The sequence below is a fragment of the Erigeron canadensis genome, chromosome 1 (genome assembly GCF_010389155.1).
Source record: "Erigeron canadensis isolate Cc75 chromosome 1, C_canadensis_v1, whole genome shotgun sequence".
NCBI classification, from domain to species: domain Eukaryota; kingdom Viridiplantae; phylum Streptophyta; class Magnoliopsida; order Asterales; family Asteraceae; genus Erigeron; species Erigeron canadensis.
Window position 1 is genome coordinate 20,108,178 of NC_057761.1, and position 17,520 is coordinate 20,125,697.

General features: G+C 31.1%; 1 non-coding gene across 1 annotated transcript; it reads left to right on the forward strand.

The window, feature by feature from the left end:
- The first annotated feature begins 17,377 nt into the window (after positions 1-17,377).
- LOC122586206 lies at positions 17,378-17,478 on the forward strand. Its single transcript, XR_006321912.1, has one exon. It is a non-coding gene; the product is annotated as a U6 spliceosomal RNA (small nuclear RNA).
- Positions 17,479-17,520: the final 42 nt, after the last annotated feature.

Sequence of the window (17,520 nt, forward strand, 5' to 3'; positions counted from 1 at the left end):
GTACTTTATCTCATTTAAGATGTGAATGATTTGTTAGTGATGAATGATTTATTTATGACTTTCCCCTAATGTATTTTGGCCGTGTTTAATGTCTAAATGAGTTTAAATGTATGAAGTATCGGTACTTAACGAGATGAAATAATAACGTAGGTTCACGAAAGATGCAAACAAGGGTAAAAGTCATCTACCAAATCAACTTGGATGTCAAAGGACTTACAAGACACTATACGGTGGAACGGAAACCTAGAGTCAAAACCAACTTTTCAACCTATAGATGGGAAACGTCCAAACTTAAAGGAGAGCAATAGGCAGCCAAAACACGAAAAACCCTAACCCTATGTTGAATTTAGAAGTATTCAAAAAAGGCTTTTGAAGTTCCAAACACCTCTTGATCTTCATCTTCAACCTAGATCTTCATTCTATTTTACTTTTTATTGTTATTTCTTTAATAATCTCTGGCTAGTTGGTTAATACTTCTTTGAATTGATGTGGTTATGTAGACATTTATTTTATTTTATTCAAGGTAAGATATGTTGGATTGTATTTAGTGTTTACCGTAGATCCATGGATTGTCTAGTTTTTCATATTATTATTGTTTTTATATCTCGAGTATGTTGATCTATTCTTAGCATGATACTTTTATAGTCAGTCATTAGGGTTGACATGTTTTGGATGGAAAACACTAATTGGTCTATGATTATATGTAAAATGTGATGATCTAAGGGTCAAGATCTTGTCTTATTTATTTTACTTTAATAATTGTTTTAAGATACTCAACCCCTTTATAAATATTATGTTTAATTGGTCATGATTTAATATATCTAACATACTTTCAAAAATCACAATCTTGATAATTTGCATTAGTCAAAATCTAACAGTAGTTTTTTATAATATTATAAGTAATACCGTAACTATCAATATACCTTTTATTTATGATTTCAGTCAGCCTCATACAATGTACGAGTTTAATCCAGTATTTATATAATTTTATGTAAAAATAAAGCTAATGATATCTACCATTAACTAAAACAAGATTTAGATATTTTTGAAACGACAAGTGGCGTAATCCTTGATCGATATGTGTCATTTTAATTTATTTATTTTATTAAATTAGCTTTTTTAATTGTATATAAATTCAATTTTCTTATTAGAATTACAATTAAACTTAACTCTTGACTTATTAATACAAAAGATATTATAACCATATTTTATTGATCGTTTTCTTTCTCAATTCTTCAACTCCAATTATATTACTTATATTACTCACAATAAGTTATTAACATGAAAACTTAAAAAATTTGAGTTTACGATCCAAAATCAAAAGACTATTTGTCGTCATTTACTATACTTACATGTTCCGATTTTGATGTGATTATAAAAATTTAAGGTTAATCCAAAACTCTAACTAAACATATATTAAATTTATCATTACTGTTTATTATAATTTAGTTTCGATCATTAGTTACTTTAAGCATTATTTATTTCATACTCACGAATCATGTATTAGGCATATTCGAATTTTCTTATGATACAATTTATATAGCTACTGTACATCGTACGAGTATTAGAACTAGTTAAACTATAAATAATAACTAGATTATGAACTCGCGTAATACGCGAAAAATTATATTTAACTAATCACATATTTAGGGAGTGTTTGGGATTTTTATAAAACAGATTATTTGTTTAAAAACTGCTTTTCCCAACTTGCTTTTTTGGTACTGCATTTTTCCTTAATGAAAACGCTGAGAATCACTTATTTTGCTAAACACATTTATATAATATTTAAGTTATGAAAACGTAATAATTAGATAATCAAATGACAAACGTAATCACAAAAACCCTCTTAATGACAATACTAAAACTTAATAATTACTCATATTATAAATGATATCTGAAATATTTTACACTTAATAATAAGAGAAATCAACTTAATAACGTATCAACATTATAATTTATTCTCATACACGATTATCAAAGACGTACTAAAATTATAATTTGTCAAATATAAGTTTTACATTTGCAACATATATTTGAATTTACATATATAGAATATTATGAAAATTATTATTATCTATTAAAATTATTAATTACTTAAGTAACATTTAATATTTAGTTAATTAATTTATACTCTATTATAAAGCAAACCACCATTCTTTTCTTTTTAAATTTCTATCTTTAAAATCCTCAAAATACCTTTAATTTCAACACATTCTAAACTTACACATTAAATCTACCCAAAATATCCCTAAAATATTTTCCAACCATATTTATCCATACTATCTCTCTTATTTATTTATTAATTTTAATATTTCCATCTAATATATCATAATAAAATTATTTCCAAAAGATCAATCTGCGTTAACCAAAAAATAATCACACTACTATAATATTACATCGATTCCTTTTAGATTAATAATCATACCGCCACCACCACTGCATTATACGGGTACCCATCTCGTATGGTATAATAAACAACGTCATTATACATATCAGTGTAATAGCCGCCACACAGTTACCAAACACTAAATCACTAAACGATTAATAATGAATTTAAGTAAAACATATAAGAGCTTGTCACATTTCATATTACTTTGAAAGTGACATACTACAATATTTACATTCGATATAAATACTTACAATTGAATAACATCCCCCAAATAAGATTGCTCTAGCAAACAAAGATCAAAAGCTATATTGTTTCAATTGTATAAAAGTAGGATACAAAATGATAACTATAAAAATATATAATGGATTAAGAACAGCTAATGATCATTAATTAATCAATAAATGATAATTATCATTTATATAAAAGTCATTAATATGCAATGTTGAAAAACAAACGAATTAATAACTAATTGAAGTCTTAAATGATAAGTATGTTGAGCAAGACTCAAACCACGCATGCCTATTATAAAACGTATGATTTTTAAAAGAACCTCTCATAATCCACTTTACAAATGTAAGGCTATTTGCAATAGTAGGAATGCCCTTATAAGTTATTCAGCTGCCACATCACATCATTATTAATCTTTTATAATCGTTATAAATTCTTCAAATTTATCTCCAACCATACAAACATCCTTAAATAAGGACATATATCGAAAAATCTTTAGTTTTAAATAAACTTTAACGACAAAATATATCTATGGATAACTAAAGGCACGTAATGGCTTCCCATTGGAGATAGTTTGAAAAATGAAATTTAAATTCTAGTGAATTTCTTTGATAAATTGTATCAATAGCTCACACAAAACGTTATTGAAAGAAAAAGAAAACAAAATCTCTAATTTATTCTTTGATGATGATTATTTATTTTAGTTTTTCTTTTTAATTGGTAACACTTTAACAAATAAAAAATGTTTTGTTGTTGCTTTGAGCGTAAATCGTTAGAGCAATATTTAATTTATACAAACATGCTTTTACGATATTTTACATTAGATTAATTTTGACATGTTACATACGTAGTAATATTTATTTTTATATTAAATAATAGTAATATAAATACTTATAGTAATAATTAGTAATGCAGTTTAAAAACAAAAAGTAATCTTTATATATACTATAAGACAGTTGAACTAATGACTTATTAACCAATCACATCGTTTGATTTCATTAAATTGACTTTTGATGATGTCATCATTTAGATAAACTACAAATTAAAAATCTTAATAATCATTATCCAAATATATTATTATATTAATATTTATATTAATTTGTAAAAAAAAGTCTCATTATTTACACTTTTTTGTTTTCCATCAATAATTTACACTTTTTAGCCCTGAATACTTAATTTATATTTATTTTTAGCCGTCAACTTGAGAGAATTTTTTAAAATTTATAATCATTTAATTAAATAAAAATTTTTTAACATATCAAATATTTTCTACAAAAATTATTTCAAAACCTAATGACTTAATAACAAATATTAGATTAGATTTTTATAATTATAAATATTAATATTTAGTTTAATATTAGATATAAATACAATGTTAGCTTTAGATACATATCCCAAACATAATAACAGATAACGATATACAACATCATTGTCTTAAACACAATAGGAATCACAGGATAGGGGACGATCATAGAACCAAATACGATTTACAACAGAGGGTTACTTGAATCCTAAATCCAAATCAATATAAACTCCATTCAAAATTCATTCTATCTCTCAATCAAAAAGGTACATAATTTTCTCCTTTTCGTATATTAGTTTTGCTTTTTAATGTTTAAAGTTACAGTTGTCACTCAAATCAATAGTCCTAATTGTTATCAAGGAATATAAAAACAATCCTAATTGTTATCATATTATCATAGAACAAGTGATTGAAAATAAACCTATGCGTGTTATGGACGCGCATCATGATTAAATCCATATACCTAAATGTCAAGTACAAGATCACAAATATGTTTATGTTTTTATTCTTAATTATCTTTCATAATAATATCACATTATGAGTACATTTGGTTTCAAAATATTCTATAATGGAGAAATTATTATATATAGCATGTGCCTTGTGGAATGACTACAGCAAACAATTTCATCAATATGTCTAGGCTAATAATGACAGTGACGAACCTATGATTATTGTACTATAACTTGCAAAATATAACACTTAAAACCGAATTTTTTCAAAATTATAAGCTTTTATGACTTAAATGTATGAAGATCTAATATTGATAATATCGTAAATCCCGTGTCCAGTGTTGGACACGGGTCTAATATCTAGTAAGTAATCTAAAATTAGTAATTGTTAATTATTAATTAGACAAAATTATTAATTGGTAATCTAAAAAAGGATGATGATGTCAACAAATAATCCAATGGTTAGAATTTAAAGTAGATCTTCATCCAAAGGCTGTAGTTTTTTTAAAACTTATTTTAGGTGACTCTTTTATAGTTATAGTTATTGTTAGATATATCTATTGTCGAATAATATGCTTAGTTAAACTCCTAATATTATGCATAAAATACATAAAATAAAATTACATATATCAGTTGAGTTTAAGAAAAATTGTATGTGATAATGAATTTCTAAATGATAATATTCCGCATATGCTAAGTGCTTAAGTCCATATAAAAACTAGTAAAAGCTAAAAATGATGTTTGGTGATGTGAGTAATATCAATCGAACGGCTATAAAAAAAATTGGGATCACTTGGATTGCTGATCAAGGTTGATTTAGATTTTCCGTTTGGCTGATCTATTCGTCTTGTTAGCTTCTTATTGTGATGTTAATTGTTCCAGGACGTGTCTAGAGTATTACTTTTAGAGATGTGTATTGTTGTCTTGTATGTATTTGTATTTTGTTAGCTACTAGCATCTTGCTAGTAGTTTGTTAATATATTTCCGCCGTTCTAAAAAAAAAACTTGGATTGCCAAATCGCTACATCTGACATTCTATAGTCCATTTTCAATTTTCATGGTTTATTTTTTAGTTGACAAATACTTTTTTCTCATTTTGTGTTTTCTCTTCATTTTTTCTTATCTTTTCTCATATCTTTACAGCCATTCTTTTTTTCTTTCCTTATACTAACCTCCAAAATCACTCACAAAAAAACAATCAATCTATCATAATAACCAAATTGTTTCTCCTTCATCTTTAAATTTCAAGCAAACAAAATCCACTATAATACACTATTGACACCATATTCAAAACCGAGCCATTGCATATTCTAAGTTAGATTTAGGTGGTGTTTGTTTGTGACTTAATAAACAAGAAATAACTTTATTGACTTAATTCAAACAGACGTTATTTATCCATTCAGTCACTTAATAGTTAAAAAAACAAACAGGCCCTAATGGTTTTCATTTTTTTTGTTAGATCTAAATACTTTTTAATTTTACAGATCTAAGGCAAAACTCCGGTACACAGATCTGCATTGTTACATGGTGAAACTACTACTGACTAAGATCTATGATATTTATGTATATTTTTACTTACTTTATTCATATTTATTTGAACATTTTGTCTTGATCTGAGTTATAATATTTATATTGTTTCATATTCTTTGTTTTATTTTTCAGATCTGGAATTATATTGAATGTGATTAAACTGGATCTTAGCTTGTGTACTATTTGTCATTTGTATTCACACTTTATCAGTATTAGTGGAGATCTATTAATGCATGTAAATGTAAATATTTAAATTGTAAATTAATATTTTGGCCAATTGAAGTATTTATAATTTTTCAGATAATTTTATATAATTTCATATATTTTATATTTTAGCTGATTTGGTTTGATGGATGAGCAACAAATGTTTCTGGGTTGCAATTTTTTTTTATAAATTAAAAAAAAAAAATAGGGACCCCTTATTATAAATGAAGCTGGTATCTAAAGTTAGCATAGATACCGGTTGTCACCCGATATAGAGATAGACCAGTAGCCATAGAGACCGGTTGTTTCACCGGTCTCTAAAGTCCCTGGTCTCTATAACAGAAATCTGTACCAGTGGTCTCAATTTATAAAAGTAGCTAGTTGAGCATGTTAAAATACATAATTAAATATTATTAGAATTATGTATAGTTAACTATAATAAGTGTAATATTTTCATGAAAAATGACGTTTTAATGAACCCTTAAATATGTCAAATGTACTATAAAAACCGTCTAGTCCACATATATATAAACATATACTCGTCAAGATATACAAAGACATGTTTAAATGTATCGGCATTTCAAAGGATATGATTCTTTAGGCGTAGGATTTTTAGAGTGAGATTTGGACCTCACCAACGTGCCTATGTGACTAGGTTTGGACGTTCGTGGACGTTAACTCCCTCGCTTCGTATTCGTTAATATATTAGACGTTTACTTCAAAGTGAGTTCATAGCCCCTTCTAATTTACTATTTTCTAGATGCGGGGTGAAAGACATGCTATACTTTACTAAATCTTGGCTAATCCTATTATATATATATATTTGATATTTTAGTCTTATTGATATTTTTGTTGAACTGGTAGACATATTTTAAACTTTTGAGCTTGTCATAGACTTTTAGACATATTTTTGTATACTTGTACGTTATTGCATGAGTTCTAACACTTTAAGTCTCTGAGACATTCACATTACTATTAACTTTATACCGTAGATATTATGGGATAGCGCTATCTAGGGTCAGACCAGCCCTCATCCACACTTTTCAGTGGGTGCATGGTATCTTTAGATCCTATTCATACGATGTTAGAGTATGAATCCTCATAGGGCACAATCGGTCAAGCGGTTTAGTAATGGCCTCATTGCATTTAACTTTTCAAGCATACTAAATGTCTAGACTTATCAACCAAGTATATTATTTTATGTACGTTGACATGGATTTTAAAAACCTATGGACTCACTCAACTATTTTTAGTTGATCCTTTTTATTCACATGCCTTTCAGGAAATCATTAATTAAGTCAACTCTCTCGAAGACGTGTCAGACTCTTACCTTGTCAAGATACATCATTCTCTAGATCATTGTATAGTCTTTTGGTATGTTTTAGATGATGTATCTTGTCTACTCTTTTGTTATGGGATTTTCTGGTACAGTAAGATCCTCCTTTTGTACTTTTTGTAGTATAATGGCGTGTTATGGTCTATTAACTTGTGCTATGTGCTATATATATTTGTTACATCATGTATTTTGCCTTAGCGGGGTGTTACACCAACACCACCCTCAAGCCCTTCTCCCTCAAGAATGGACATATTAGTCTCCATTTTTCCATTAATCAAGAAACATAGGTTACAACAAACTTACCACTATTATTACTAGTAGTAGGAGTTGTTAGTATAAATGAAGAAGGAAATCATTATCCACACCAATTTTTTTCATTATTCACACCAAAATAACTAAAGTCAAGATAATAATATGGTAATCATGATATTTTTTTCTTTTTAGTTTACCTTTTTCATTTGACTTATGTTATTAAAAATATAGTAATCATGATATAGTAATCATGATGTCTTATCACTTTTTTCCTTAGGGTGGAGGGAATACATCTTGGGTAGGGGATTGGGTAGAGGGACCACGATCGGCTACACCATTGCAAGGGCTCGGGTACAAATCGGGTAGCTGAATTCGGGTAGTGATTTGAGTATTGAAACCGAGATGCGGGTAAGGAGAATCGACCGTCGGCTTTGTGTCCCCACGTCTTTGCTTCTTCTTTTCCCCCTAGTTTTCATGATATACTGATATATATAGATATATTATATAGATATGGATTATTTTTGGCAGCACATGTCTAATGTAGAAGATGATGGAATTTTCCACTTTCAACTTATCCATATTTGGTCCCTCCATTTTTATAAATATATATATATATATATATATATATTCTTTTAATTTTCAATTATTCATGTTTGTATTTTTTCTTTTATTAATCTTAAACTACTAATGTAATGTTTATTTTTATTTGATGAATTATTTTAAGTTAATATTTATATAGTTAAATTATTGGTGATATAAAAAAACTAAAAAAGAAAATGAATTTGGGTAAGTTTAATGAACTAGGTATGTATTTTCAGTGATTTGGGTAAAAATTGGGTAGTTGTAAGTTGGAAGGTATTGATTGGATGAAGAATTGGGTGACTTAACCAAATCATGGACCACTCCTTCCACCCTTAAATATATTATATATTAATGTATATTTGATTTTTTTTTTACAATATCATACATTTAACTTTTTATTGCAATTGAAAGACTAAAAATATAATAAAATCCGTCACACACACCTTATATAATTATACATAATAGTTTTAATAAATAATAATAGGTAATAAAAAATTTTATATCATTTTCTTAATCAATATTAATACAAGTTCCCACACCTACTGAATTACGTTTAGGAAATTTAATCTGGTTGTACACATTTTGTCTATGCAAAAAAGGATTTTTCCCATGCCCGATGTAATGCGTGACTACACCATTATGGATGCATAGGAGGTATCGGAGAATCTCCTTGTAACACCAATCTCACGAAGTGATTACCACTGAAGCGTCCAATTACACAAATATCATGTGGTTGTGAACTTGGGCTAGTAAAAAGCGGTAAGCACGTTGTATCTCCTTCTTTGCTAAAAAAAAACAACTACATTATACCTTGAAGCAATGAGTAACCCAATGTCTGGCATAATCATCCAATACGGTGGATTTGCAAATCCTCCTTCAAAGTGATTCAGTATGTACTGAAGTGATTGTACACCTTTTTTGTTCAAAATTGCAGTGTATCTTGCATTGTGCACAGATAACTCATCCAATAAATCCATAGGAATTTGACGCCAATCATCTTGATGACGACCAATGCAAACAGCCGTAGGTGCATGCAACCATCTAATGTCAACTATCAATGAATGGAAGATATTAGCTTAGGGTTTCAATTCACAATTTCTTCCCTCTCTTCTTCCTAATTTCGGCCATCACCACCACAATTAAGCCCTCACTTTTCAATTTTATGAGATAATTATTATTATTGTTCTTGAATAACTCTTTAATTGAATTTAAGATTAGATTTTGTTTGGAAGATGAATTTATTACTCACACACACACAACTCCATGGAAGATTTGAGAAGAAATATGAATATTGTAATGAAATGTTAGTTAGGAGTGGAAGATGATTCACAATTTGATATGGCTGGACACTCATTCTCCATGCCACGTTTTTACTAAAATTAAAAGGGTATTACACCCGCTATCCGCTAAAGTCCCAACTAATTCAACCCCATATTTAAAAATAAAATACTAGTAAATCATTTTTATGTCAAAACTATTAATAAGGTTAATTTCATTGGTCTAAAATATTTAGGATGTTACAACTCTCCCCCACTTGGAACGGATCACGACCTCGTGATCCAAGCCGCATCTAGTAACGACTCTCAAATTTAAGTTAGCACATCATCATTCTTCCTCGCTTTTTGCACTACCATGTAGTCTTGACTTATCTTCTTCTCACACGTTTCTTCATAAAATCCAACATTATTTGACATGGTCTGATCTTAATTCATTTTGAAGTTCAATTTCTTTTATAGGTACACATGAAACCTCGATGGTATAATACTTCATAAAACGACAAACGAGAAAGGTAGGAAGTTCTGCGGGCAATTCCAAACAAATAGTAACCTTGTTGATTTGAGCAGGTATTTTGAAAGAATCGAAAACCAAGACCTTAGATTTTTTTTATATGTAACTCGTAAAACGTCTCTAAAGATAAATTCTTCATATTACAAAATCACCAAAATTGAACTTGATAAGTCTTTCTCCTTTATCCGCATAAGATTCTTGTCGATCATGACCCGTTTTAAGTTGTTATTTATCATTTTAATCTTCATAGACATCTCCATCACTATATCCGTGCTACACATCTTTTGAGCTTCCTCCATTTGAACGAAGAAATCAAATGTGATTAGTATGTTCGATGATAAAACACAAAGGAGTTAATTAACTTCATATACGCAATCTTTCAAAGGAGTTAATTAACTTTTTCAACATTTGTTGATTGATAAGAAAAGAAAATACTTAGGACTGATAAGATCGAAATAAAGCGATAAACTTGATACTATAGAGGTAAAAACACCAAAAATTTTAAATTAAAAGAAACAGATCCGATGAACTCTAAGCCGGAACATAACGATTCTTCTTTATTTCTCTTAATGCCTCGTAGCATCGTCTAACTTTTCTCCTCTTACGGGAAAGCACAATCAAGACCGTCTGTGGAAACATTTCAATAAACCATCATATTCTCCAAGCCTTCGGGTAATATTAACATCGGGGCTTCACATACCTCTTCTTGTGACAATCGGGGTTCAACTTCATATTCTTTCTAATTAACTCGGTCAACGGTGAGACTATCTTCAATAGGGCTGAAAACAAAACAACATTCGTCACAACACTAATCCAAACCAGATCAACCACGTTCTCTTCTTTGGAAATCACACGTCCGGGAAAATTGTACCTCTCCTAGTTAGACTGATCATCCAATGAATTGACATGGAACTTTCACTTTCGTCATATCTCCAAGACTTCACGTTAAAGAACTTCGTGACCGGATTGACTTTTAAGATAAACAAAACGTTGTCAATGCAAACAAAACGGAATTATCTCATAACAAGCGACAAATTGTGGTTCAAAAGACTCATGGAAGTTGAAAAATCTTTAATACAATCGAAGGGTATAACTACGAATCCAACGTGCCCACAAAGAGTATAGATAACATTATTAGGAACTTCTTCATCACGTGCTTTAAGTTGGTGATAACTGAAACGAAAATTCATCTTAGAATAATAAGAAACGGCTTCCAACTAATCGAATAGAACATCAGATCTTGACAACTAGTGCTCATTTTCGATTGTTACCTTATTGACCTCACGATGACTTAAGCACACGCGCATACCACTATCTTTTATTTCATGAAGTAAGATAATCGTACCCCTTGGAAACGACGGGAAGCACTTAAAACGACTAAAACGAATAAAATTCACTAAAAAACATTGAGAAAATTACGAACAACAAGAATATTCTCCATAGCTCATGGTTTCCTTTTCGGCATTGATGATCCAAACACATGAAACTTGACTGTCATACAATGATTACTAAACGCACGAGTGAAACACCAACATAAATCGACCATTTCTTTTCTTCCGCCAAAGGAAATTATATTCTATCAAATAAGGATATTCAACTAGGTCGCCTTCTCCTCCCACAAATTTCGGTATCGTTCACACTTAACCAATCCATTCTCAAACATTGCACTGTGCGCTTGCGAAGGAAAAGAAAAATGATTTGGCTCGAAGGATTTCCGATTAGGTTTCTAACTCTTATAACTACCATACTTATCAATTACGAATTCATTGTTACCATATTATCTTCATGTTCTTACTATGCCGATTTCATTTTAACTTTTATCATCATGCATCAAGTAGTCAAATACCCATTCAATAAAAACAAATGAATCAAAATCAAAATCACATTCACCATACTTCGTATAGTCCTTTATCACACACATAAATAATCAACGTTATATTAGAATTTCTAATCTCTACGACTTCGTACCAATATGTAACATACATTCACTACATTAAACTTGCCAATTTAAACATTTTACTACTCAATTACTTTTTATTATACTTCGCATGGTCTTTCAACACATTACGCAAACTTAATTAGACTATGAGTCTCCAACTCTACAATCTTATATTAACACACATTATGTGCCTTCATAACATTAATCGACCAATTTAAATCGCATCACTACACAACCGATTTTCATCGCCATATCTCGTATGGCCTTCTTAACACAATAATGATACCACAGGTCTCACTACCCAATGGTCTTACACTAAAATATCACAACTCATTCACATACTTCCAATATTCATCAATTTCTCAAGATACTTTTTCTTTATAAGTGACAAATCATCTCGCAAACTTACAAATTATTTCAAAGTTTCACTTTTACGATCTCGTAATCAATTATTCGGGAAAAACTTATGCTCGATCACATTCGCACAAATGCAACCACTATGGGTAAACTATAGGCACCCACAAATGCAATCTACCCATGCTTGCACTTTAATCATCATCTAGCTCAAGTTTGCTAAACCTGAGGGAGCAACACATTTTAAAAAACAAGTGTTAGCTAACGAATTAGCTAAGTAAGATATTACCTGGTTTATAAAGCATTTGCCCATTTAAAACTTTATAGAAAAGTCATTTGAATCGTTAAGGCACTAATCACATCATACATTACATCTCACATAACATATCATCACATCAAACATCATCATCATAATAGGATGGATCACCTTAGATGTGTCTAGTCATTTTTACTTCACATATAACATATAAGCATCATCGTATAGTGTGACATAAGTTACTTACTTTAGGCGTGACATAAGTCACTCATCACATATATCATATACGTCTTTATAAGTGTGACATAAGTCACACCCTACTAGATGGACAAACCTTACGACTGTACATCAATGTTGTTAAGGAATGACAAGCCAATCCCGGAGTAATCCCTATGTTCAAGACAAGTGGGGTTGGTAAGACCTCCCGTATTACTCATCACGTTGTACCTCGTTGCAAGGAGCCACCCAAGCAACCACATCAAACGCACAACCCTGGCAAAGGCATGTACGGGTTAAGCTTAACACTTTCATCTCTGTAAAATAGCTCGAGCATTAGCACATATCACATCTCACTTCAACTCAAGACATTACATAGTACTTCATAACATATCATTACATATTATCTTTTATTGCATAACATATTACATATCGTATTTCATAACAACTAAAAGCATTTCATATCATATCATAACGTCACATATCTTTGGAGTAGCATTTTAGGCTTCAATATGCATATACATAGCCCATATCACCTCCCGTATAATTATGAATACCTATAAGCAAACAAGTTGTCATTAGGGAAGTTAATATATGAAAACCATGTTTTTGTTGAACCCTCAACGTGTCAAAGTAGTGTATCTTACCTCGTAGAAGCGTACAACAAATGATAACGTAAGTTATCGAGCTTTGCAAGTATTTCCGACTACCTATAATCATTAAACGACCTAATGAGCTAAACAAGTACCTACTTAATTATCTTCATTATTCAAGCCTAAATATCCATAAACATGACCTATGACAATGCTTGATGCATCGGACATTCGATTAATACATTGGAGCTTACATAACTCGACAAAACTCGGCATTCACTCACTAAATTAACCTTTCTGTAAACTTGACATCACAATCATCTTTTAAAAATATTACCATTAGAAAGTAGACTCTCTCACGATTCTGTGGATAGCTTATTTGTCAAAAACGGAGTTACGGTTCAAAAGTTATGACTATTTGAAAATTTTGTCGTTATTGCGACGCAACTACCAAATTGCATCGCAACTAAATGTCACTGTTTTCTGGTTGCGCCGCAACTGGCCCCGATTCTGCACAAAACTCATTGTTTAACCTCCAAAACTTAACCAAACACATCCTAAACGACCCCAAACCTTATGAACGACTTTTGTACCTCAAAATTTACCATTTTAAGACCATAATGATGCAATGAAATCATTGATTAATCCTTACTTGATTTGCATCACATAATTAAACGTTTTAGGTCAATGAATCAACCAAAATACTAGTTTAAGACATAAATTGATCATCTAATGACCTAGATCAATTATGGATCTGATCATATGATTGAAATGATATAAAATCAATGTTGTTATACCTTCACTACCTGTAGATTGCAAGAAGGATGTAAAAGGCTTGATCAAACACACCCGAAATCACACGTTTTGAAGGATTTTGCTATGGAATCGAATAGAGAGGAGTGGGACGTTTTGGATAGGACAAAGGGAGGAATAAAACCTGATTAATGTCAATTAGGTTAGGCTAATTGATCCCTAAAACCTGGACACATCTTTTAAAAACTCACAATTGAGTCCCTTCACTTCACATCTTTACATCTATGGCTTAAACAACCTAACGGGAATACTTCTCGACATATTAAACACATTTAATCATCTATGACATCTTAAACACATTAACATATATATCATTAAGGCATTGAAGCCTCACACATATAGCACATCAATCACATATAAGCATTAAATCTCATAGAGACTTAACGGACACGTAGTGTTGACTTAACGAATCAAGTCAACCGTTAAATAAAAAGTTCCGGATGTTACAATTACCTCCCCCTTAAGAGGATTCCGTCCTCGGAATCACTTTAGCATTAAATAGGTGAGGATAGTTCGAATCAACTTCAACCATTAATATGATTCCATTTCACTATCACAAGCTCAATGGACTTCCTATGAAGCTTCTTTTACTTCTGGCCACGAATCTCAACTGGAACATCTACAATCATTTCTTAGCACCAATACTCACATCTTCGAATGGAGTCACATGGGTTTCATCATCACGAAAGTACTCTGAATGCCATCTAAAAGCAATACACAAGCACATATCATATACCTTCTAGAGTTTTCCCTTTTATGACGGTCATACACATTAGATAACGTAACTCCATGCTTACTTCTCATATATAGAAAATGGTAAGCTTCACCACGGGCATATACTCATGAGTAACGAGAAGAAGAAGAAGCATTTTTATCAACTAGTCTACAATGACTCATATCACATCATTGCCCTTAGGGGTTATAAACAACTTCGTCACATAATCCGTAGTCATCATATAAGTACATTTCTCCTTCGGAATAACCAATTGTTGCATTTTTTTTCCATTGAGCACAAGTCGCACATTTTTTGTACACACACTATCCCATCACCCTTGATATTTGCCCATCACAAAATGGGTTTCAAATCAGTATACACCTTTTTACCACCTGGATAAATATAATATCAGGACCTATGGGTCTCTTCAGCTTAGCATAGCCAAACTCATTAAACTTCTTACATAGTCTTTCATGCTTTCACTTTACATTTCATCTGTTTCGTCATTTATTTGGTTCAATCTTTAAATCAAAACAAGTAATCACTTTATTTCTTCAACCTTCATAAGTATTACACACATTATGTTCAACGAAGATTATTCATTTAGCGGATAAGATCTTCCGACACATATCCTTATTAACTCGCTGTTATGACTCACATGACTCATTGAACAAAGAGTCGACTCGCCATAACTTTTGATGCATAACATATCCCAATAACCCATACCATATCATTTCCCTTTGGTGTTCCAGGCATCTTAGTCACAAAATCCATGGTCATATGATCCCATTTCCATTCCGGAATCTCTAACTGATGCAACATTCCATATGGCTTTTTGTGATCAGCTTATACACGAGCACAAGTCAAACATCTTTCAAGAAAATGTGGCACTTCACCCTTAGTGTTCGGTCACCAATATATAGGCCTCAAATCTGCATACATCTTTGTAGCACCGGGGTGAACTAAATATCTTGACCTATGAGCTTCTTCAAGGATCAATTCTCGGCTACCATCAAGCAATGGTACCCAAATTCGACCTTTATATGTCCGAAATCCACGGCTGTTCGCTTCCATCTCAAGACGTTTCTTCTTTCCAATATTTTCTTTGTCAATGTTCATAAAGCCTTAACTTGGGCTTCCTTGATGCGGTCAAGTAACCCCGACTTTGCTTGAACAACCATACTCATCAATCTACACGAAAAAATTTTGCACTTTCCTACTCAATGCATCCGCCACCACATTGGCTTTACTGGGATGATACTTAATCTCACAATCATAATCCTTCAGAAGATCCTCTTTTGTCTTACATTTATCTCTTTTTTAATTAGAAAACACATATTGCAAACTCTTATGATCAGTAAATAAGGTGCACTTAGTGCCATATAAATAATGTCTCCACAACTTCAATGCAAAGCAAGCTCTATAAATCATAAGATAATTCTTCTCATGAGGCTTTAATTGTCGTGAAGCATAAGCAATAACTTTGTCCCTTTGCATAAAAACACAACCCAAACCTGAAATAGAAGCATCACTATAAACAACAAGATCATCGGTACCTTCAGGTAGGGCAAGGGTTGGAACTTCACATAACTTTGTCTTTAATGTTTGAAAAACCTTTTCTTGAGCTTCGGCCCACACAAACATCACTCCATTCTTTGTCAATTCGGTCATAGGCTTAGCAAATTACCTAAAGAAATCTTGAATAAATCTCCGGTAGTAACACGCTAAACCAAGAAAACTCTTGATCTCAATAGGAGTCTTAGGCTGCTCCCACTTCAAAACAACTTCAATCTTAGAAGGTCAACTTTAATTTCCAAAAAGAAATAACATGCCCAAGGAAATGAACTTCCTTAAGGTAGAATTCATATTTGGAGAATTTAGCATAAAGCTTCTTCTCTCTAAGGGCTTCAAGAAAAGAAGCAATGTCAAAAAGAAAAAGATTGTATTTGCAGGCGATAGTTTGTTTACGGGACCGTAAGAATAAAATATTAATTTTTTGCTACAGTGAATTGCTACAGTAACTCATCTCACACCACCGACCTATGTGAATTGTTATGTTAATTATTACTATAATATATAATTTGGAAAATGATCCGTATCGCAGACTTTACATAAGCTTAGGTACTGCCACTTTAAAAAAGTTACAAATTAAACCTTTGAATAAGATAAACATACATAGCCCCCCCTGAATTTTACATAACCTCCTACTGAATTTTATATAACTCTCTGCTTTACCTAAGATAGGTACTGTATGCTTTACCTAACCTTTCCCCTATAAAATTATGTAATTTATAAAGGTAAATAAAAATTGGAGTATAAAAAGTGATGTTTAGCGTTTTGCATCCATAACAGCCCAAAAACATAAAAGTGGTGAACGTTGACGTAATGCTAAGGTGGCGTTCTGCATGAGTCTGAATGGCTTAACCGTACCTGATGCTCTAATAAGGTTAAATATAAAATGATCTAGAGAAGATTAGTATGCCCTTACGTAAGGATGACACCCACAAATCGAGAAAAAGGTCCAAAAATTTAAACCATTGGGTTAATAACCAGTGGTAAGGACATGAGAGCTT